The sequence below is a fragment of the Monodon monoceros genome, unplaced genomic scaffold (assembly GCF_005190385.1).
Source record: "Monodon monoceros isolate NGI ecotype Baffin Bay Population unplaced genomic scaffold, NGI_Narwhal_1 Super_Scaffold_4, whole genome shotgun sequence".
NCBI classification, from domain to species: domain Eukaryota; kingdom Metazoa; phylum Chordata; class Mammalia; order Artiodactyla; family Monodontidae; genus Monodon; species Monodon monoceros.
The window spans coordinates 47067232-47089898 of record NW_021703781.1 but is presented as its reverse complement, the minus strand read 5'-3'; the positions used below and the strand labels follow the sequence as shown (position 1 = coordinate 47089898).

Genomic DNA, 22667 nt, shown 5'->3' with positions numbered 1-22667 from the left:
TTGCGGTACGCGGGCCTCTCACTGCCATGGCCTCTCCCATTGCGGAGCACAGGCTCGGGACGCGCAGGCTCAGCGGCCATGGCTCACGGGCCTAGCCGCTCCGCGGCATGTGGGATCTTCCCGGACCAGGGCACGAACCTGTGTCGCCTGCATCGGCAGGTGAACTCTCAACCACTGCGCCACCAGGGAAGCCCTGGCCTTGCCTTCTTATTCTCCAGCTTCTTATGAAATATTCTTCCTGGTGAAGTTTTTTAGGGAAACCAAATTAGAGTCAGGAGATTGTATAATGAAACAGAAGCAGCGTGGAGGCAATGGGACAGTCCCAAGGGGTCGTCCCATCAAGCCATAGTAGGCTGGTGAGTCACTTTCTGCTCTCCACGTGGGTGAGGAACACTGACATAAACAAAGTCCTAGTGATGCTAAAGACTTAGCAGCTTAGAGCCAGGAGTCAGCTCTTTATTGTCATCATTGCTGTGCCATGAAGCAGGGTGAAAAGGCAGGCAAAATTAAGCAAAAATCCCAGATCCTTTTCGTTTCAATGAACAAAACATATTTCGACCAAGCTCATGCATCCCAGAAGGAAAGCCATAGGTGTCAGGCATGAAGGAGATACCCAAGTAGGGAAGCACAGTAACTGACAGTCGCAATATCATTTATTGAGCATGTACTATGTGCCGGGCCCAGTGCCACGGGATTTATGTGATGCATCTCGTTTCATCCCCATGACCACTCTGTGGTTACTCTCATCCCTGCTACTCCTGCAGGATGAGGAAAGGGAGGCTGAGAGAGGTTAAGTAACTTGCCTAAGAGCACACAGGAGGAAAGCAGTGAATCCTGCTTGGCTGAGGGAAGGTCTGACTCCAGCTCAGAGGGGTGTTGGCTTTGTGAACATCATCTCTGAACCATGTCAAGTGATAAGTGTTTTCTCCTGCTGTTCAGACAGGACAGTGATGATGTTAATAATAATTATTATTATATTCATATCAGTCCGTAGTCTCTTATCTAATATCCTTGGGGCCAGATGTGTTTTGTCACATTTTTCTCTAGTGTTCATCCATGGTATCTCCTACTCCAGTCCATCTGTTAGCTTTGGGGTTATGGTCAAGGTGAGGTCGCTGTGGAATGTTAAGATCCACATCTTCATAGTTTTAAGTTAGATGAGTAGGAGGTCCTAACAAAGAGGCCAAGTGTATATACGTGTGTGTGTGTGTGTGTGTGTGTGTGTGTGTGTGTGAGAGAGAGAGAGAGAGAGAGAGAGAGAGAAGAGGGGTGGAGAGAGGGTTAGGTAGGTGGTGGGGATATGGATGGAGAGAGAGAGAAAGAGAGGGAGGGGAGGTGAGAGGGAGAGAGAGGATACATGGGCGAGCAAGCTAGAGGAGATGGTGGGGGTGAGATTTATTTACTAAGCAAACCCTTGTTGTTTGCCTACTGGGTATTGAAGTACTGTGGGGATACAAAGCTGAATAAAGACGCAGCCTCGTCCTCAAGAGGTTATCTAGTTGAGCCTAAATTAAGATTATTTTATTCACACACCAGAAAATTTGGACCTTTAAAAAGTTAGGTTGTACATGTTGCTTTGCAGTCAATCCCTGTGCGATATGACCTTTCTTGAAAGAGTTTATGAGTCATTTAGCTTCTGTTTGCAAACAATTGGCTAGTTTGAGCACTTCCATCAATAAAACCCCCAGTACTCTATGGTCTGTTTTTGAACAGCCTTTCTGTGCCTGGAGAGTTCTTGTTAAGGACTGCTGCAAAACGAGGACTGCTAGGTCAGAACTAAGCGCTCATGCTTCTGATGTTGCCTGTTGAAGTACAGGATGCCAGCCTCTGGGGGCTGAGCAGCTGTGGGACTTTGGGGGAACATCTCCAGTGCATCTATTTGAGGAGCTTATTTTTGCCCATTTAGCCGGTTTGTATTCTCACTTTCATCCTGGCCTCTGTTCTGATTCCAATTCTGTATTTCTGGGCATTCTGATAATATTTCCCAATCTTTCAAAGAGAGGCAGCTGGATAGCTTTCTTCCTTCCAAATGGTTCTTTCATCTGGAGCATCAGGCAGAACCGTCCACCTAAAGGGGGCTATCAATATTTGTAGTCTATCATGGGGAGACTTAAATGGCATGCTTCAATCCATCTATAATCAATCCAGCCCAGCTGCCTGAATATTTCAGAATTGTATTTTGGGAGATGTATGTTCTATACGTTAGGTTTGAAAAAGTTTCTGATATTCTCAAGAGAAGTCTTTGCAGATTCTCCCGTTTAATAAACAGATTACCTCACGGTTTTATACTTGATAGATTTCTGAATACTGCCAGGCTCCTACCACTCTGGCTTCCTTTCTGGGTCACAAAGGTGATAGTCCTTTGTTAGCAATTTCTTCTTCTTCTTTTTTTTTTTGTATTTTGTTTTATTTATTTTTTTATACAGCAGGTTCTTATTAGTTATCCATTTTACACATATTAGTGTATATATGTCAATCCCAATCTCCCAATTGATCACAACACCCCTCCCCCGCTGCTTTCCCCACTTGGTGTCCATATATTTGTTCTCTACATCTGTTTCTCTAATTCTGCCCTGCAAACAAGTTCATCTGTACCATTTTTCTAGGTTCCACATGTATACATTAAATATGATATTTGTTTTTCTCTTTCTGACTCACTTCACTCTGTATGACAGTCTGTAGATTCATCCACGTCTCTACAAATAACCCAATTTCATTCCTTTTTATGCCTGAGTAATATTCCATTGTATATATGGACCACGTCTTCTTTATCCATTCGTCTGTAGATGGGCATTTAGATTGCTTCCATGACCTGGCTATTGTAAATAGTGCTGCAATGAACATTGGGGTGCATGTGTCTTTTTGAATTATGTTTTTCTCTCGGTATATGCCCAGTAGTGGGATTGCTGGGGCATATGGTAATTCTATTTTTAGTTTTTTAAGGAACCTCCATACTGTTCTCCATAGTGGCTGTATCAATTTACATTCCCACCAACAGTGCAAGAGGGTTCCCTTTTCTCTACACCCTCTCCAGCATTTCTTGTTTGTAGATTTTTTGATGATGCCCATTATAACTGGTGTGAGGTGATACCTCATTGTAGTTTTCATTTGCATTTCTCTAATAATTAGTGATGTTGAGCAGCTTCTCATGTGCCTCTTGGCCATCTGTATGACTCCTTTGGAGAAATGTCTATTTAGGTCTTCTGCCCATTTTTGGACTGGGTTGTTGGTTCTTTTAGTATTGAGCTGCATGAGCTGTTTATATATTTTGGAGCTTAATCCTTTGTCCGTTGATTCGTTTGCAAATATTTTTTTTCTTAATTTTTTTTTTTTTTTTTTTTGCAGTATGCGGGCCTCTCACTGTTGTGGCCTCTCCTGTTGCGGAGCACAGATTCCGGACGAGCAGGCTCAGTGGCCGTGGCTCACGGGCCCAGCCGCTCCACGGAATGTGGGATCTTCCCAGACTGGGGCACAAACCCATGTCCCCTGCATCGCCAGGTGGACTCTCAACCACTGCGCCACCAGGGAAGCCCCGTTTGCAAATATTTTCTTCCATTCTGAGGGTTGTCTTTTCGTCTTGTTTGTAGTTTCCTTTGCTTTGCAAAAGCTTTTAAGTTTCATTAGGTCCCATTTGTTTATTTTTGTTTTTATTTCCATTACTCTTGAGGTGGATCAAAAGAGATCTTGCTGTGATTTATGTCGAAGAGTGTTCTTCTTATGTTTTCCTTTAAGAGTTTTATAGTATCCAGTCTTACATTTAGGTCTCTAATCCATTTTGAGTTTATTTCTCTGTATGGTGTTAGGGAGTGTTCTAATTTCATTCTTTTACATGTAGCTGTCCAGTTTTCCCAGCACCACTTATTGAAGAGACTGTCTTTTCTCCATTGTATATCCTTACCTCCTTTGTCATAGATTAGTTGACCATAGTGTGTGGGTTTATCTCTGGGCTTTCTATCCTGTTCCATTGATCTATATTTCTGTTTTTGTGCCAGTACCATGTTGTTTTGATTGCTGTAACTTTGTAGTATAGTCCGAAGTCAGGAACCCTGATTCCTCCAGCTCCATTTTTTTCCTTCAAGACTGCTTTGGCTATTCGGGGTCTTTTGTGTCTCCATACAAATTTTAAGATTTTTTTGTTCTAGTTCTGTAAAAAATGCCATTGGTAATTTGATAGGGATTGCATTGAATTTGTAGATTGCTTTGGGTAGTATAGTCATTTTCACAATATTGATTCTTCCAATCCAAGAACATGGTATATCTCTCCATCTGTTTGTATCATCTTTAATTTCTTTCATCAGTGTCTTATAGTTTTCTACATACAGGTCTTTTGTCTCCCTAGGTAGGTTTATTCCTAGGTATTTTATTCTTTCTGTTGCAGTGGTAAATGGGAGTGTTTCCTTAATTTCTCTTTCAGATTTTTCATCATTAGTGTATAGGAATTCAAGAGATTTCTGTGCATTAATTTTGTATCCTGCAACTTTACCAAATTCATTGGTTAGCTCTAGTAGTTTTCTGGTGGCATCTTTAGGATTCTCTATGTATAGTATCATGTCATCTGCAAACAGTGACAGTTTTACTTCTTCTTTTCCAATTTGTATTCCTTTTATTTCTTTTTCTTCTCTGATTGCCGTGGCTAGGACTTCCAAAACTATGTTGAATAATAGGGGTGAGAGTGGACATCCTTGTCTTGTTCCTGATCTTTGAGGAAATGCTTTCAGTTTTTCACCACTGAGAATGATGTTTGCTCTGAGTTTGTCCTATATGCCCTTTATTATGTTGAGATAGTTTCCCTCTATGCCCACTTTCTGGAGAGTTTTTATCATAAATGGGTGTTGAATTTTGTCAAAAGCTTTTTCTGCATCTACTGAGATGATGATATGGTTTTTCTTCTTCAGTTTGTTAATTGTTTTGGTGTTTCACATTGCTTGATTTGCATATATTGAAGAATCCTTGCATCCCTGGGATAAATCCCACTTGATTGTGGTGTATGATCCTTTTAATGTGTTGTTGGATTCTGTTTGCTAGTATTTTGTTGAGGATTTTTGCATCTATATTCATCAGTGATATTGGTCTGTAATTTTCTTTTCTTGTAGTATCTTTGACTGGTTTTGGTATCAGGGTGATGGGGGCCTCATAGAATGAGTTTGGGAGTGTTCCTTCCTCTGCAGTTTTTTGGAAGAGTTTGAGAAGGATGGGTGTTAGCTCCTCTCTAAATGTTTGATAGAATTCACCTGTGAAGCCATCTGGTCCTAGACTTTTGTTTGTTGGAAGATTTTTAATCACAGTTTCAATTTCAGTGCTTGTGATTTGTCTGTTCATATTTTCTGTTTCTTCCTGGTTCAGTCTTGGAAGGTTATACCTTTCTAAGAATTGTCCATTTCTTCCAGGTTGTCCATTTTATTGCCATAGAGTATTGCCATAGAGTTACTTGTAGTAGTCTCTTAGGATGCTTTGTATTTCTGTGGTGTCTGTTGTAACTTCTCCTTTTTCATTACTGATTTTATTGATTTGAGTCCTCTCCCTCTTTTCTTGATGAGTCTGGCTAATGGTTTATCAATTTTGTTTATCTTCTCAAAGAACCAGCTTTAAGTTTTATTGATCTTTGCTATTGTTTTCTTTGTTTCTATTCATTTATTTCTGCTCTGATCTTTATGATTTCTTTCCTTCTGCTAACTTTGGGTTTTGTTTGTTCTTCTTTCTCTAGTTCCCTTAGGTGTAATGTTAGATTGTTTATTTGAGATTTTTCTTGTTTCTTGAGTTAGGCTTGTATTGCTATAAACTTCCCTTTTAGAACTGCTTTTGCTGCATCCCATACATTTTGGATCATTGTGTTTTCATTGTCATTTGTCTCTAGGTATTTTTTGATATCCTCTTTGAGTTCTTCAGTGATCTCTTGGTTATTTAGTAACATATTGTTTAGCCTCCATGTGTTTGTGTTTGTTACAGTTTTTTTCCCTGTAATTGATTTCTAATCTCCTAGCGTTGTGGTCAGAAAAGATGCTTGATATGATTTCAATTTTCTGAAATTTACTGAGGCTTTATTTGTGACCCAAGATGTCATCTATCCTGGCGAATGTTTCATGCACACTTGAGAAGAAAGTGTAATCTGCTGTTTTTGGATGGAATGTCCTATAATTATCAATTAAATCTATCTGGTATGTTGTGTCATTTAAAGCTTGTTTCCTCATTAATTTTCTGTTTGGATGATCTGTCCATTGGTGTAAGTGAGGTGTTAAGGTCCCCCACTATTATTGTGTTACTGTTGATTTCCTCTTTCATAGCTGTTAGCAGTTGCCTTATGTATTGAGGTGCTAATATGTTGGGTGCATATATATTTATAATGGTTACAACTTTTTCTTGGATCGATCCCTTGATCATTATGTAGTGTCCTTCCTTGTCTCTTGTAACATTCTTTATTTTAAAGTCTATTTTATCTGATATGAGTATTGCTACTCCAGCTTTCTTTTGATTTCCATTTTCATGGAATATCTTTTTCCATCCCCTCACTTTCTGTCTGTATGTGTCCCTAGGTCAGAAGTGGGTCTCTTGTAGACAGCATATATATGGATCTTGTTTTTGTATCCATTTAGCGAGCCTGTGACTTTTGGTTGGAGCATTTAATCCATTCACGTTTAAGGTGATTATTCATATGTATGCTCCTTTTACAATTTTCTTAATTGTTTTGGGTTTATTTTTGTAGGTCCTTTTCTTTTGTGTTTCCCACTTAGAGAAATTCCTTTAGCATTTGCTGTAGAGCTGGTTTGGTGGTGCTGAATTCTCTTAGCTTTTACTTGTCTGTAAAGCTTTTGAGTTCTCCATCGAATCTGAATGAGATCTTTGCCAGGTAGAGTAATCTTGGTTGTAGATTCTTCCCTTTCATCACTTTAAATATGTCATGCCATTCCCTTCTGGCTTGTAGAATTTCTGCTGAGAAATCAGCTGTTAACCATATGGGAGTTCCCTTGTATGTTATTTGTCGTTTTTCCTTTGCTGCTTTCAGTAATTTTTCTTTGTCTTTAATTTTTGCCAGTGTGATTACTGTGTGTCTCGGCGTGTTTCTCCTTGTGTTTATCCTGTATGGGACTCTCTGCGCTTGGGTGGCTACTTCCTTTCCCATCTTAGGGAAGTTTTCGACTATAATCTCTTCAAATATTTTCTTGGGTCCTTTCTCTGTCTCTTCTCCTTCTGGGACCTCTATAATGCGAATGTTGTTGCATTTAATGTTGTCCCAGAGGTCTCTTAGTCTGTCTTCATTTCTTTTCATTCTTTTTTCTTTATTCTGTTCTGCAGCAGTGAATTCCACCATTTTGTCTTCCCAGTCACTTATCCATTCTTCTGCCTCACTTATTCTGCTGTTGTTTCCTTCTAGTGTATTTTTAATTTCAGTCATTGTATTGTTCACCTCTGTTTGTTCTTTAATTTGTCTAGGTCTTTGTTAAACATTTCTTGCATCTTCTTGGTCTTTGCCTCCATTCTTTTTGCGAGGTCCTGGATCATCTTTACTATCATTATTCTGAGTTCTTTTTCTGGAAGGTTGCTTATTTGCACTTCATTTAGTTGTTTTTCTGGGGTTTTACCTTGCTCCTTCATATGGTACATAGCCCTCTGCCTTTTCATTTTGTCTGTCTTCCTGTGAATGTTAGCAATTTCTTGATAGAAAAATTGCCTCTTCTTATTATGGGAGTCCTAGGGGATTCATCTATTCACATCTTCAGTATTTATTGATTACTTAATCTTCATTGGTTACTTTTTTATATCCTCAGCAAAAGCAAATAAGGCCTCTGCTGTCTTGAATCTTACATTCTAGTAAGAATAAATAGGCAAGAAACATATAAACTAAACACATACACACACACACACACACACACACACTGATTCATTAGTAATAAGTGCCACATGGAGAATTAAAACAGAGTGATGTGTTAGAGTGGTTGATCATGGAAGGCCTGTCTGAGGAGGTGACATATACATCATGATGTAAATAACGTGATGGAGCTGCCTATGTGAAGATCAGGAGGAAGAACATTCCAGGCAAAGGCAGCAGCTGGTGCAAAGGCCCTGGGCCAGTGTGATTGGAGTAGAGAGATCAAAGGAAAGCCCAGAAGGAGATGAGAGTAAAGCAGTGGTCACAACTCATATTGGGATTTGGGACAGGTAAAGAGATTGGATTTTATTCTAAATGCAGTGGAGGCCTTGGAGAGTTTGAAGTCTTGGGTGACATGATCTGGTTTGTAATCTTAATAGTTCCTTGTGGTTACTTTGTGGAGAATGAAATGGAAAGTAGTGTGAATGAAAGCTGGGAGACCAATGGGAAGGCTTCTGTTGTTGTTAAGATAAAAGATGATTGAGAGGAGTGAAGATGGAGCAAAGTGGAGGAGTTCAAGATACGTCTGGGAGGCACACTGGCAGAACTAACTGATGGATTGGATCTGGGGGGTGAGGGACAGAGAAGAAAAAAGGATGACTAATGTGCTTTGGGCTCAAGCAACTCAGTCTATGGTTATGCTGTTGATCAAATAAGAGAGTAGCAGAACTCTTGGTGAAAATCAAGAGTTCTATCTTGGTTTTTTAAAAAATTTTATTTTATTGATATATAGTTGATTTACAATGTTGTATTAATTTCTGCTGTATAGCAAAATAATTCACTTATATATATATAATACATACACACACACACACACACACACACACATTCTTTTCCATTATGGTTTATCACAGGATATTGAATATAGTTCCCTGTGCTATACAATGGAACTTTGTCATTTATCCATTCTATATATAATAGTTTGTATCTGCTAACCCCAAACTCTCAATCCTTCCCTCCCCCCACCCTTGGCAACCACAAGTCTGTTCTCTATGTCTGTTTTGTAGATAAGTTCATTTGTGTCATATTTTAGATTCCACCTATAAGTGATATCATTTGGTATTTGTCTTTCTCTTTCTGACTTCACTTAGTATGCTAATCTTTAGGTCCATCCATGTTGCTGCATATGACATTATTTCATTCTTTTTTATGGCTGACCACTACATTCCATTGTATATATGTACCACATCTTCTTTATCCATTCATCTGTTGATAGACATTTAGGTTGCTACCATGTCTTGGCTATTGTGAATAGTGCTGCTGTGAATATAGGGGTGCACGTATCTTTTTGAATTATAATTTTGTCTGGATATATGCCCAGGAGTGGGATTGCTGGATCATGTGGCAACTCTATTTTTAGTTTTTTTTTTTTGAGGAACTTCCATACTATTCTCCATAATGGCTGCACCAATTTACATTCCTACCAACAGTGTAAGAGGGTTCCCTTTTCTCCACACCCTCTCCAGTATTTGTTATTTGTAGACTTTTTAATGATGGCCATTCTGCTTTCTGCCTGTGGACGCCACCAAGTAAGCATCGTTGATGTCTCCCCCCTGCTCCACTGCTGTCATGTCTAAGTCAGAGTCTCCCAAAGAGCCCGAACAGCTGCGGAAGCTCTTCGTCGGAGGTTTGAGCTTTGAAACAAGCGATGAGAGCCTGAGGAGCCATTGTGAGCAGTCGGGAGCATGCACAGACTGTGTGGTAATGAGGGATCCAAGCACCAGGTGCTCCAGAGACTTTCGGGTTGTCACGTATGCCACTGTGGAGGAGGTGGATGCGGCCATGAAGGCAAGGCCACACAAGGTGGATGGAAGAGCTGGGGAACCAATGAGGGCCATCTCAAGAGAAGATTCTCAAAGACCTGGTGCCCACTTAACTGTGAAAAAGATTTTTGTTGGTGGCATTAAAGAAGACACTGAAGAACATCACCTAAGAGATTATATTGAACAGTATAGAAGTGATTGAAATCATGACTGACCAAGGCAGTGGCAAAAAGAGAGGCTCTGCTTTCATAACCTTTGATGACCATGACTCCGTAGACAGGATTGTCAGTCAGAAATACCACACTGTGAATGGCCACAACTGTGAACTAAGGAAAGCCCTATCTCAGCAAGAGATGGCTAGTGCCTCATCCAGCCAAAGAGGTCGAAGTGGTTCTGGAAGCTTTGGTGGTGGTCGTGGAGGGGGTTTTTGTGGGAATGACAGCTTTGGTCATGGAGGAAACTTCAGTGGTCGACTTGGCTTTGGTGGCAGCCGCGGTGGTGGTGGCTATGGTGGCAGTGGGGATGGCTATAATGGATTTGGTAATGATGGGAGCAATTTTGGAGGTGGGGGAGGCTACAATGATTTTGGCATTTACAACAATTAATCTTCAGATTTTGAACCCATAAAAGGAGGAAACTTTGGAGGCAGAAGTGCTGGCCCCTATGGTGGTGGAGATCAGTACTTTGCCAAACCATGAAACCAAGGTGGCTATGGCTGTTCCAGCAGCAGCAGGAGCTATGGCAGTGGCAGGAGGTTTTGATTACCGCCAGGAAACAAAGCTTAGCAGGAGAGGGGAGCCAGAGAAGTGACAGGGAAGCTACAGGTTTGTGAACTCAGCCAAGCACAGTGGTGGCAGGGCCTAGCTGCTACAAAGAAGACATGTTTTAGACAATACTCGTGTATGGGCAAAAAAACTCGAGGACTGTATTTGTGACTAATTGTATAACAGGTTATTTTAGTTTCTGTTCTGTGGAAAGTGTAAAGCATTCCAACAAAGGGTCTTAATGTAGACTTTTTTTTTTTTGCGCCCATGCTGTTGATTGTTAAATGTAATAGTCTGATCATGGTGCTGAATAAATGTGTCTTTTAAAAAAAAAATGATGGCCATTCTGACTGGTGTGAGGTGATCCCTCATTGTTGTTTTTGATTTGCATTTCCAAGAGTTCTATTTTGAATGCTAAGTTTGATATCATTAGACATTTGGATATAAGAGTCCCGGGTTCCAGAGAGAAGTCAGGACTGGAGATACAAATTTGGGCTTCATTGGAAATGATATTTAAAGCCATAGGGTGGGCTCCAGCTACCCGTCCTTAGCAAGATAAAATGTTTAGAGGTCAAGAGAAGAGGAAGAGCCAGCAAAGTTTAAAAAGGGATGGGCAGTGAAATAGGAACACCTGGAGAGTGCTATCACGGAAATTAAGGGAAATGTTTTGACAAGGATAGAATATCACCTGTGTCAAACGCTGTTGTAAGATAAAGCTAGAAGAATGGCCAATGAATTGGGTGACCTTGAAGTCACTGGTGATCTTGAGAAGAGAGGTTTCAGTGAAACAGTGGAATGGAAGCCCTGGTGGAGAGAGGTGAGGAGAGATTGGGAGGAAGGAAGGAGAGACATTGACTAGAAACAGCTCTTTCAAGAAGTTTAGCTACTCACCTGGGTGTCGGGAAACCTGCATTCCAACCCTGTATCTGCTGCGTTGTACCTTCGTGATAATTGTTTATGTGCCTGTCTTAAATTCCATTAGAATGGGCAAGAACTTTGACTTCAATTTTCCTGGCATTTGCAGAGTTCCTGGCACACAGTAGGCGCTGAATCATATTTGTTGAATGAATGGATCAATGGATTAAGGAATATCCTACTAGAGTAGAAACACTTTAGGCTCAAGACAGTGTCTGATTCATCTTCCTCAGGCTCATGTACACTAGTGGGGATGCAAAAATATCCCTGAATGAATAAATGAGTCTGGTAAACTTGGGAGTAGAGTAGGGGAGCTTGGTGTGGAAAGGTCAGGGATCAGGGCTGTTTAGACCAGGATTCCCGTAGGATTCGGGAAGGGCACAGAAAGCTCTGTTAAGACAGAAGCCAGGGGACAGGATACAGATTCTGTTTCTGTGACTCCTAACTGTGGCCTTGCGCAAGTCACTGTACCTTATTTCTAAACCTCGTTCCTCATGCATGGTAGAAATATCTCCATGAAGTTAACAGAAGGAATAAATGAGATTATATACTTGAGTTTAGCCAAGGGCCTGACTCATATAAAACAACCACTGATTGAGAGCATTGTTATTATTACTAATATTAATATTAATTATAGCTGTGCCAGGGAATTGAGTTCTACCAGCTAGTCAGGGCAGCTCTCTGGGACTGGGGAGTTGTTTGAATGGGAAGGTTCACTGATGCCCTTTCTGAGTCTTTTCTTCTTTCATCCTAAAAGGAAAAAGTATCAATAAATCAAGTTTGCCTTTAGGAAAAGTCTATATGGGGTCTTGATGAGGCTTCAGGGAATGCCAGCCTGCCTGCAAACCACCCTACCTGTCCAGTGATGCCAGAAATAGGGGCCAAGGTCAGTTCCATGATTTCCTTCAGATGCTGCTTGAGGCACGTCAGGGACTTGAGTTCATTCATGCTGAGGTGCGCTCAGTGGGCCAGTCGGGAAGGATAAATGATTGGTACCTTGTATAATGTTGTAGAGAATGGGGAGGGGAGGGTTTGTGGTGCACCATCACTCCTCAGATAACATCCTAGCTGTCTCCTGCACTTGCCCTTTCCTCTGTCTACTTCCTATGTGTCACAGGAAGTATAGGGGCTACTTCTGTTTTCCTGCATATACCATGTCCTCCTTTGCTTCCATGTCCCAGTACATTCTGTTTCCTCTGCCTAGAATGCCCTCCTCTTTTCTGCCTATTTCCCAAGCATTCTTCATGATGCAGCGAAAGTGTCATGGTCTCCAGGAGGCTGTCCCTGACACCTTGATCTGGCTTAGGTGCTCCTCCCAGGCCCTCCCTGACCACTCTGAGCTTCCTTCTCTATTACCATCAGGCTGAAATGTAGTTGATTATATTTCTCTGACCCCACACATCAAGTGCTGAGGTTCGTGGGGACAGAGACATTTTATTCATCTCTGTTTGCTTCCAGCTTCTGTTGGTATGTGGAAAGTCTCAATAAGTATTGGCTGGAGAAGTGAACGAACGAATGAATGAATGAATGAAACTGGCAACAATTGACTATTTAATTGTGTCTTGAGTATGAAACAGGAAGGGAAAATGAAAGAGGGACATAGAAGCCACACCATTTATGACACAGTTCTGCTTCGGCAGGTCTTGTTTCCTTACTCCCTTGAGTGGGTACCTCATCATAGCTGCCAGAGCCTTTTTTCTATATCTTTGAAGGCACAGTTCTGCTTCTCATAGCTTATGAAGATGCTGTGGATTTCATTTCCAGGATGTCCTGTCACCAAGGTCTCCCTGTAAGGAGGGTCAGTATAATAGGGTTTTTACCTGCAGAGCATATTATATGAGCGTCCCCAGCAGCCTTATTGGGTTAGCTTCCAAGCCCCAGGGGCAAGATTAGACACTGGAGACAGTATGATGGGATGCACTACAGCCACAGATATTTCAGATATACTTGTACAAAAAGAAATCATGTTTGGAATCTAACCTTGCCTCCAGAACCTCTCATTGCTCCATCTTTGGTGAGTCTGAGGCATTTTTCCATTTACATGCTGGTTCCTGTCTTGATTCTTCTTCCAGGGAATAGCTCCTACCCTGGTAAATTCCTAGGAGACTGTTACATTCCCCTCAGATATCATTTGTGTGTAGCCTTGTGATAGATTATAGAAATGGCTCCCAATTCTTCCCATGTCTGTTGTGCCTTTCAAGTGTGACTTTACAACCCTTCCCATATTGACTCTTGGCGTGGCCGTCTAACTTGCTTTGGCTGATGGGACTTTAGCAAACATGATGTAGGCAGAGACTTGGAATTTGCCTTCTTTTGCTGGTTTTGGGAACCCTGTGACTGCTATCATGTGAGGAAGCCCAGGCTGGAAAACGAGAGACCCAGGGCTTAGTCTTCCGACTTCCCTGGCTGCCAGTTACCACTCAGGTGAATGAAGCCATCCTAAACTACTCAGGCACCAGCAGGTCTACCACCTGACCACAGACATAAGAAAACCCACGCGAGATGGACTGACGTTGCCTGGCCCAGAACGGCCCCCCTAACCTGCCAAATAGGGAGCTGAATAAATGGCTGGTGTTTAAACCACACGGTTTGCGATTAGTTTTTACACAGCAAAGGCTAACCGACAGCAAGCCTTTAGTATTTTGACCCTCCTTTCCCCTGAATTTATGTTCCCATGTTGATTTGTTTGTGTTATAGCACAATGTCCATAATGTTCTCTGGATGACTGTTAATAAGTCTACCTTCCCAGTAGACCTTGGATACTCCAAAAGCAGCAGTGGTGTCTGGAGGGCTAATAGGATTTGCTCACCTAAGGCCTATCCCAGCGCCGGGACCAAGAACGCACTCTGGAAATGTGGACGGGCCAGATGAGAATGTGCAGCTCCGTTGTGATGTCTTTGGGTCTTGGCTTCTGTGTCACCAACAGTCTCTTCACTTATTTCTCCCCCCCCCCCCCAGCTAGGTATCCAAAACCTGATGTTTGCTATACTCGTGACATTTTGTATTTTCACATTCTCTTTTATAGTTATGGTGGTCTTTTCCCCATCCTTATCCTATCTTTGTGTATCTATAGATAATAAAGTCCCCCACGTTTTTTAAAAATAGGATTATATAGTCATAAAAGATACTGCCGGAATAAATCCTTTTGATGGAATCCAAGTTTCCTTTTTCTAAATTATAGTTTTCAAATGACATTACATGATGATTGATTTATATTTTCTTTGATTTTATTTTCAATGTGGAAGATTTATATTTTCAAAATGAACAATTTTTACACTGAAAGCTATTAATTTCATCTTGTCTAAGGTGATAACTTCAAACAAATTTGTTTAATGTGTAGCTTCGGTAAAAATCTATGATTGATTGTTGGCATTTTGGGAACCCTAGAAAGTCAGTCATATGAAGGAGTCCTTCAGAGTCAGAATGAAGGAAGAGGAAGGTAACTCAGGTAATAGTCATTAACAACTCCCCAAGAAATTTTTGTTGGATAAATGCCCAGTGGAGGATTAAATGTTGCCTTGTATCAGTCAGACTCTGGGCTACATGCTGACCGTCTCTTTGAATCTTCCCAACAGCCCCACGCGGTAGGTTCTATTATCACCATTTTACAAACGAGGAGAGGCTTAGAGAGTTTAATCAGGTTACCCAGAGTCAGAACCTGGAATCAAACTTGGGTGTATCTGATTTCAGCGCTGGCGTCTTAACTCTTATGCTTCACAGAGAAGTGGATAGAAAATATGGTCTATTCCTTTTAGGTCATGTATCCTCTTTTAAAGATAAAAATCAGATAACATATCTAGACCTTGGAGGTTCATCTAGGAGCATGATATCAGCACCTTGAAATATTCTGTACAGTGATAGCATAGGGGCCGACCTTGGTGTGTATGTTGCTCCATACCCATTCCTAACTGCCCAGAAGTTCCAGGTTTGGCATGTCAGTGGTCAAATTAACAGACAAACAGAATCAGTGAGTGTTAAAACTGGAAGGGACCTGTGCTAGTTCCCATCTCCAGGTCTTACCCTCTACCCTTCTCCACTCTGTTCTCTTCCCTGGGAAACTGATATGTTCTTTGACTTCTTGTTGAGTTCAGCCAATGGCAAGTCCAGGGAAGGATATCAAAGGGAGATCCAGCCCTTCCTGCAAGGTGATCACCTTGCACTGACTGTGCCCCTTGATGGGAAGTCGGTGCTCCTCTCAAGGTGGCCCTTGCTACATGACTCCTTCCTTTTGGGTCCTGTAACTGCCTCCTTCCCTCCTGTCTTTGGACCTGGGATGGTGATTATTCTTCTGTGGCTGCCCTGTCCTTTGTAGTTTCCCTACCTCCTGCTCATACCTCCGTAAATAGTCACCTTGAATTATCCTAATTTGAGTCTATTTCTTGCTGAGACCCTGATTGATAGAGAATTCTAGAGATTATGTAGTCCAACCTTTACATTCTATAAAGAGAAAACTGAAGCACAGAGAAAGTAAGTACCTGTTGAAACAACTAAGTGGCAGAACCAGAACTTGGAAGGCACACTGGACTGACTTGTCCAGTGACTCCAGTGACAAAAGACAGTGACTGGCACAACGTAAGTTGAGGAAGTTGTTCATTTATTTCCCTTTTTTGTAGAGCAACTTTTCTGGGTCACATCTTCCTGTGATGACTTTGGGCCATGTCATTGCTCAACTGCACTTGGGCAACTTCTCAGCTATGACTTTTGCCTTACCTTGGGTGCTCTAGAATAAAAAAATTCATGAATAGTCTTCTGTGTTTATCTGGTTACAAATTGAAAAGCAATGTAGGCAGGTGGTTTGTGTGCGATTGTAATTAATGTCTTTCAGGGTAAATGCTTTTTGTTCTTTAGGAAAGGCAGGATTTTCATCAGCTTAATAACATCCACAAACCAATATGGCAGTGAATCAGGTTCTTACCATCAAGGGAAGAATATCATTACACTGTTTATTGATAACAATTATTGAACTGTATTCAAGTTGTAATTACTGAAACTTGGCTTTTGTCAATGCACTAGCACAAGATAAATCGTCAATAAATAAAAGTCTGTTGAATTATTGAATGAATGAATATTCTTATTGTTTAGTGGGAGATGGTTTAAAGTTAGCAGTAGCACCTAATCTGTCTAGAGCAGTGCTTCATTCTTTGACCTCTCAGGTGTTCTCTGTTGGCTATTGAAATCTGATAAAATTAATTAAAATTTTATTGATGCCCTTTTTTTTCTTGTTCCTTTTCCATACCTGTGTTGATGTAGAAAGAGCACTGCTTTCAGAATGGAAAGGCCCTGCTTTTTGCTCTCATTCTGTGACTTCCTTATTAACTGTAAGGTATCATTTCACTCTCCCCGTTGTGAAGTTAGGTTGGTATTACCTTTCTCTTAGGGTATTTTGGTGGTAAAAATAAAAATGTATATGCAAGAGTGCTTTTCTTGTAAGTTGTGGAGATTGTTGCTTTTACTGTAGTATTAGGGTGTTACAGCTGTCCTTTGAAACAACAGACTTGGCAGGACTGTGGGGTCTGTGTTGATGTTTTAATCCTTGTGTGTACTAGTTCAGATGCTTGGGATCCTCTCCCGGTATCTGTAAAAGTCACTTGTAGTTCTTAGGATTCTAAAGAAATAACTCAAGAAAATGATCAGAAACCACATTTCCTATAGTGGATATCCCTCTTTTGTGGGTTGGGTCATTCTAAGAGCCTCCAAGTCCTTGCTCCAAATAATAATGGTCTGAATTCATGTTCAGTTCCTCTTCTCATCAACTCTTCCCCCCCCAACATCTCTTTCAATGTGTTGGGGTCCTTCCTTCCCTCTTTGCCCACACCCTCCAACAACAAAAACAAAACCTAAAAGCCGTTACTCTCTCTCTCTTTTTTTTTATTTTTTGCGGTACGCGGGCCTCTCACTGTTGTGGCCTCTCCCATTGCGGAGCACAGGCTCCGGACGCGCAGGCTCAGCGGCCATGGCTCACGGGCCCAGCCGCTCCACGGAATGTGGGATCTTCCCAGACCGGGGCACGAACCCGTGTCCCCTGCATCGGCAGGCGGACTCTCAACCACTGCACCACCAGGGAAGCCCAAGCCGTTACTCTCTTAATCTGCCTGGGAACAACTTAAAAGATCTGTATTATTTTATTACATAGAACAATTTGTTTCCTTTCAGCCCCTTTCTCTCTCATCAGATTAGCCTAGAACCTTCCCTTTCACGACCTAGGGGCTGTGTCATCCCAAGCAACAGAATGACTTTTTCCCCCAGAGGTGAATTCTTCACTTTCTTAGAACACAGAAGCAGCTGGAGTAAATGTTTCCCCCTTTTTCAAAATAGGAGATTTTCCTTCCTGATAAATATAGATGTAGTTATGATTAATAAAATGCAAATTTACTTAAGAGCATTTAAGCTATCATAGCTTTTCGTCATTCTGTACTTTTTCAGACAACTGATACTAAAAGTACAATTACTACTAAGTGTGGGCTTGAAAAATGTTTTGACATTTAAAAGGGGTCCTCATTTTTGAAGGAGGATAGGAATCCCTGGGATATACCTTTTAGATTGTGAGATACTGCCTGAACTCTATTCCTCCCCAGAACTAGTGGGAAGCTAGCTGGTGCCAGTATAAGTGAGGTTCTTTGAGCAGGCTCTAGGATGGAACTGAGGGGTTTTGTTTCAGGTTTATACAGTGAAGAATAAGGCTGAACTAAAGCTAGTGTCCAGGACAAAAGTGAGCTTGGGAACCACGAGGACAGTTCGAAGCAGGTAGGCCACAGAAGTAGAAACCATATATCAGGTTAAGCCTTCATGGGGCAACTTGGGGTTGTGACTCCAAATTATCCACAAATCATTGGCTGTTTGGGAGAAGTTATGGCGGAATGGGGTATGCTGTTCAAAGACAATGTCCCAAACCCAGCAGATCCCTCTTGACTTGGTTCCCAGCCCTAGACATGTCTGCTTGCCATAGTGGATAAAGAAGCAGTATTTGTGAAAAGGAAGTAGGAGAGATTTTCTGGGAGGGAGTGCAATGAACACGTATTTCCATAGTGGTTTTTATTTCATCTTTTCATTGTTGTTTAACAGCTTTAGTGAGGATAATTTACATACCATAAAATTTACGTGTAAAGTACACAGATCAGTGATTTTGAGTGAATTTATGGAGTTGTGTATCTATCACCTCGATCCAGTTCTGGAAAATTTTCAGTACATCCCCCAATTCCCTGTGCCCTTATTTCCCATTTCCCATTCCTAGGCAACCAGTCTTCTGCTTTCAGTATCCATAGATTTGCCATTTTTTTTGAAATTTCATGTAAATAGAATCATACAATATGTGGTCTTTTGTGTCTTGCTTCTTTCAGTTGGCATAATATTTTTGAGGTTCATCCATACTGTAGTATGTATCAGTAGATCATTCCTTTTATACACACACACACACACACACACACACACACATATTTGCAGAATAGTATTCTGTTGAATGGATATACCGTGTTTTGTTTATCCAATCAACAACTGAAGGACATCTGAAATGTTTCTACTTTTTTGGCTATTATGAACAGTTCTAAGTCCTCGTGTGGATATTGTTTTTATTTTTCTTGGGCAGATAACTATGAGTGGAATTACTAGTAAGAATATGTTTAACTTTCTAAGAAACTATCGAACTATTTTCCAAGTTGATTGTACATTCCCAAAAGTGATGTATGGGAGTCCAGTTTCTTTATGTTCACACGTCTTTTTTGCTTATAGCCACTTTAGTGGGTGTATAGTGGCATTTAGTTGTCATTAAATTTGCATTTTCCTATCCATTCCTGATTTTGAGCAATTTATTAGCCAATCGTGTATTTTCTTTGGTGAGGTGTCTATTCAAAACTCCACCCCCTTTTTAGTTGAATTGTTTGTGGGTTTTTTGTTTTTGTTTTTTTTTTTGGTACGCGGGCCTCTCACTGCTGTGGCTTCTCCCGTTGTGAAGCACAGGCTCCGGATGTGCAGGCTAAGCGGCCATGGCTCACGGGCCCAGCCGCTCTGCGGCATGTGGGATCCTCCCGGACCGGGGCACGAACCCGCGTCCCCTGCATCGGCAGGCGGACTCCCAACCACTGTGCCACTAGGGAAGCCCTGTTTGTGGTTTTATTATTGAATTGTAGGAGTTCTTTATATATTCTGGACACAAGTCCTTTATCAGATATATGATTTGCAGATATTTTCTTTCATCCATATATTCTCTTGGTAGTATGTGAATTACTTTATTCATTTATTGTTGGCAAATATTGACTATCACTTACTGTGGAATGGATTCTGTTCAACACTTTGGGAATAGAGAGCAAACAAACCAGACCAAATCCTCATTCTCACAGAACCTTGGATCTAGTGGAGGTACTCAAACAACACATAAGCTAAAAAGTGTAATAGTAAGTAATTTGTGCTTTGCAGCAAATTAAAACATGGTGAGGTGAGTAGAGAAGTGCCTTTTTAGAGTGAGTGGTCTGGGACACATTTTCTCCAGTATTTGGACATTTGAACGAAGACCTGAATAAAATTAGGCTGTAAACTGCATGGCTGTCTATGCAAAGGGTCCCACTCATAATCTTTACAAATCGTGACTCTAAATTTCATTGCTCTGGGAAAAAGTCCTAGGTCATGAACACCAGGGATGATATTCAAGATATTTAACTATGACCACTGACCAATTACAGTGGATGTGGGTATTAGGGCTGGATGATGGAGATAGTGGGGGCCACTCAGAGAGCGTGGGGCTGTTTGCCAGCTAGAATGGAAGTATTATATTAACAAGTGGTACAGTCATACCAGTGTATATACCTGGTATGAGATCAGACTTACACCAGGCATTGTCATGCAATTTGAGGGAAAGAGGAGTTGAGTCAGGGGAGGGTCTCAAAGTATCAGTGCGGAAGCACCAAGAAGAAACCAACCCAGAGTCTGGCCGGTGGACAGGGGACTTTTAGGGGTCCTGATCCAACGCAGACAGGCATGGAGGCTCAGCACGGCTCGAGGTCTTTCTCTAGAGTATTAACTCACAACCTGGGCTCCTATGAGAATCATCTGGAGACCTTTTAAAAAGTGTCTGCACCTGGGTCCCAATCCAGGCCAGTCAAATCAGAATATCTGCAGGCGGGGCTTAGGCAGCAAGCTTTTTAAAAGCGCCCAGATGATTCTAATGGTATCTACATTGAGAAGCCCTAGGGAGAACCCATTTTGCTTTGAGCAGGATTGCATCCAGTCCTGAAGGAGATAAGTAAAATGAAGATACTGTGGAGCATCTGCAAACATGCCTTCTTGTGTTGCTTGAGGAAAAGCAGAGAGAAGCAGCAGCAGCAACTCCCGTTTTTTGAGCACTCATTAAAGCACATGACTTCATGTAATCCACTAATTATTATCCTGGTAGACTTTGTTCCCTTTATACACGTGAGCAAACTGAGGCTCAGAATCACATGATTACATGTGTGATTACTCAAGATCACACAGTTCATAAGGGGAAGAAGTCCTCCTTTTCAGAGGATGAGCGTTCTTCATGTGACAGTCCTGGAAACCTTCAGTTTCTTATTGCAAACAGAATTGCAAAACCTGAAGTTTGGAAAAGAGGCTTCCATGTTCCCACAACGTATGGCCCAAGAGAACAACGTTAAAAGTCATACTTTGGGGCTTCCCTGGTGGTGCAGTGGTTGAGAGTCCGCCTGCCAATACAGGGGACACGGGTTCGTGCCCCGGTCCGGAAAGATCCCACATGCCGCGGAGCAGCTGGGCCCGTGAGCCATGGCCACTGAGCCTGCGCGTCTGGAGCCTGTGCTCTGCAACGGGAGAGGCCACAACAGTGAGAGGCCAGCGAATGGCAAAAAAAAAAAAAAAAAAGTCATACTTTGTATTCTAAGAATATTTTTTTTCCATTTTGATTATTGTTACTTTTGGTGTAGTTCTAACAAGATTGCTTATCTGGTTTCCCAGTTGTCAGATTAGAGGCAGAAAATCAGAAAATGGAGAGGAGTTCATCAAGGCAGGAGCATTAAAATGGCACTTAAGTTAGAGGCAGAACTTCAGAGTGAAGGAGGAAACAGCTTCCTCCTCTGAGATGAGTGCGTTGAACTGGTTAATCTCTGAGTTCCCTTCCAGCTCTAAAATTCAATGTATTTAAGATAAAATTTATAAAAAGCTGCCAAAAACACATACAAGAATGAGAAAAACCTAGAAATCTGGACCCAGTCTGGAGGAAATAATCCTAGAGAAACCAATAGCTCTTGAGAGCATGTGAGAGCTGTGTCACAGGCAGCATAACACTTGATTCTTTGGATGATGGCACTGAGTCATCAGGAAAGCATTAGATTTTGTTCTGCAGATGCTGTTTCAGGATGCAAAAAAAGCACATTACTTTTGAAAGATTTAATTCAAAAATGCTTATCAAAATGTTTGCTGCCCAAACGTGTACTGTTTGAACAAGCTGCTCAGTGGGACATCTTCCTTGATATATTTTCCATGGTTTTATGGGGGTTTTGTTCCTCAGTGGAATAATTCAGATAGTTACGACAATATCTTGCATCTACTGGTTTATACTAATTCAAAGTATTTTTCCATCCTAGATTCTAGTTGGTACTTTGACAAGATTTCTAGTTCTTCTTATGGTGTGTGCTTGGTACGAAGCATTCTTGCAGTGCTTCTCACATGGCTTTATGGTGAGCTGACTATGAGTCTGTTAGACTCACGGCTACTTGAAAGCAAGGACTGGGTCTTCTTCATTTTAGTTTCCTTTGAGTATCGATAAATGTGTGTTAGATCAGCGAATCAGCAAATGAATGAACTGCAAAAGGATAAAGTTCCTCAGTGGCCCTGCCCCTAAATCCTGTGGATTTGTCTTTCACAAGGCAGTGTCTCTTGTTTACCTTTCTTTCATGCCCATCACCCCTCCCCTGTTTTTTTTACTGCACTCCAAAACAACCACTGAAAAATAAATCCCCACATGCTGGTTGTAGAAAGTTTAGAAAATACATAAATGAATACACGTGAAAAGGAAAAAAAATCACCAGGAGGCCTGTTATCCAGAAATAACCATCACTGACCGTTAGGGGGTATCCTTCCAGTCTTTTTTCCTAGACATTTCTTGTATAACCCAGGTGTCAGCTGCCACTCAGCCTCGTCTCTGAGCTTCCCCAGAAGAATCCACTTGACCAGAAGCCATTTCTAATGTATTGTAAATTTTCTTTGGCAATGGAGTTTTTGTTTTCCTTTTAATCCTCCTCTTGCTTTTGTGGGCTCCCATCTTACTAGATCCTGCCTTCTTCCACCTACCTCTTTCCTAGACTTCTACTATCTTATGGAAGATACTATTTTATTTTTCATTATTCAGAGAACTTTTAAGCTTTTGCGCTCATACCA

At 41.4% G+C, this 22667-nt stretch overlaps 1 protein-coding gene and 1 pseudogene across 3 annotated transcripts in view; both read left to right on the top strand.

Moving 5' to 3' along the window:
- Positions 1-22667, top strand: part of HTR7 (5-hydroxytryptamine receptor 7) — a 92721-nt gene that overhangs the window by 11780 nt on the left and 58274 nt on the right. The gene's annotated exons all lie outside the window — the stretch shown is intronic.
- On the top strand, positions 9335-10622 carry LOC114908428 (annotated as a pseudogene).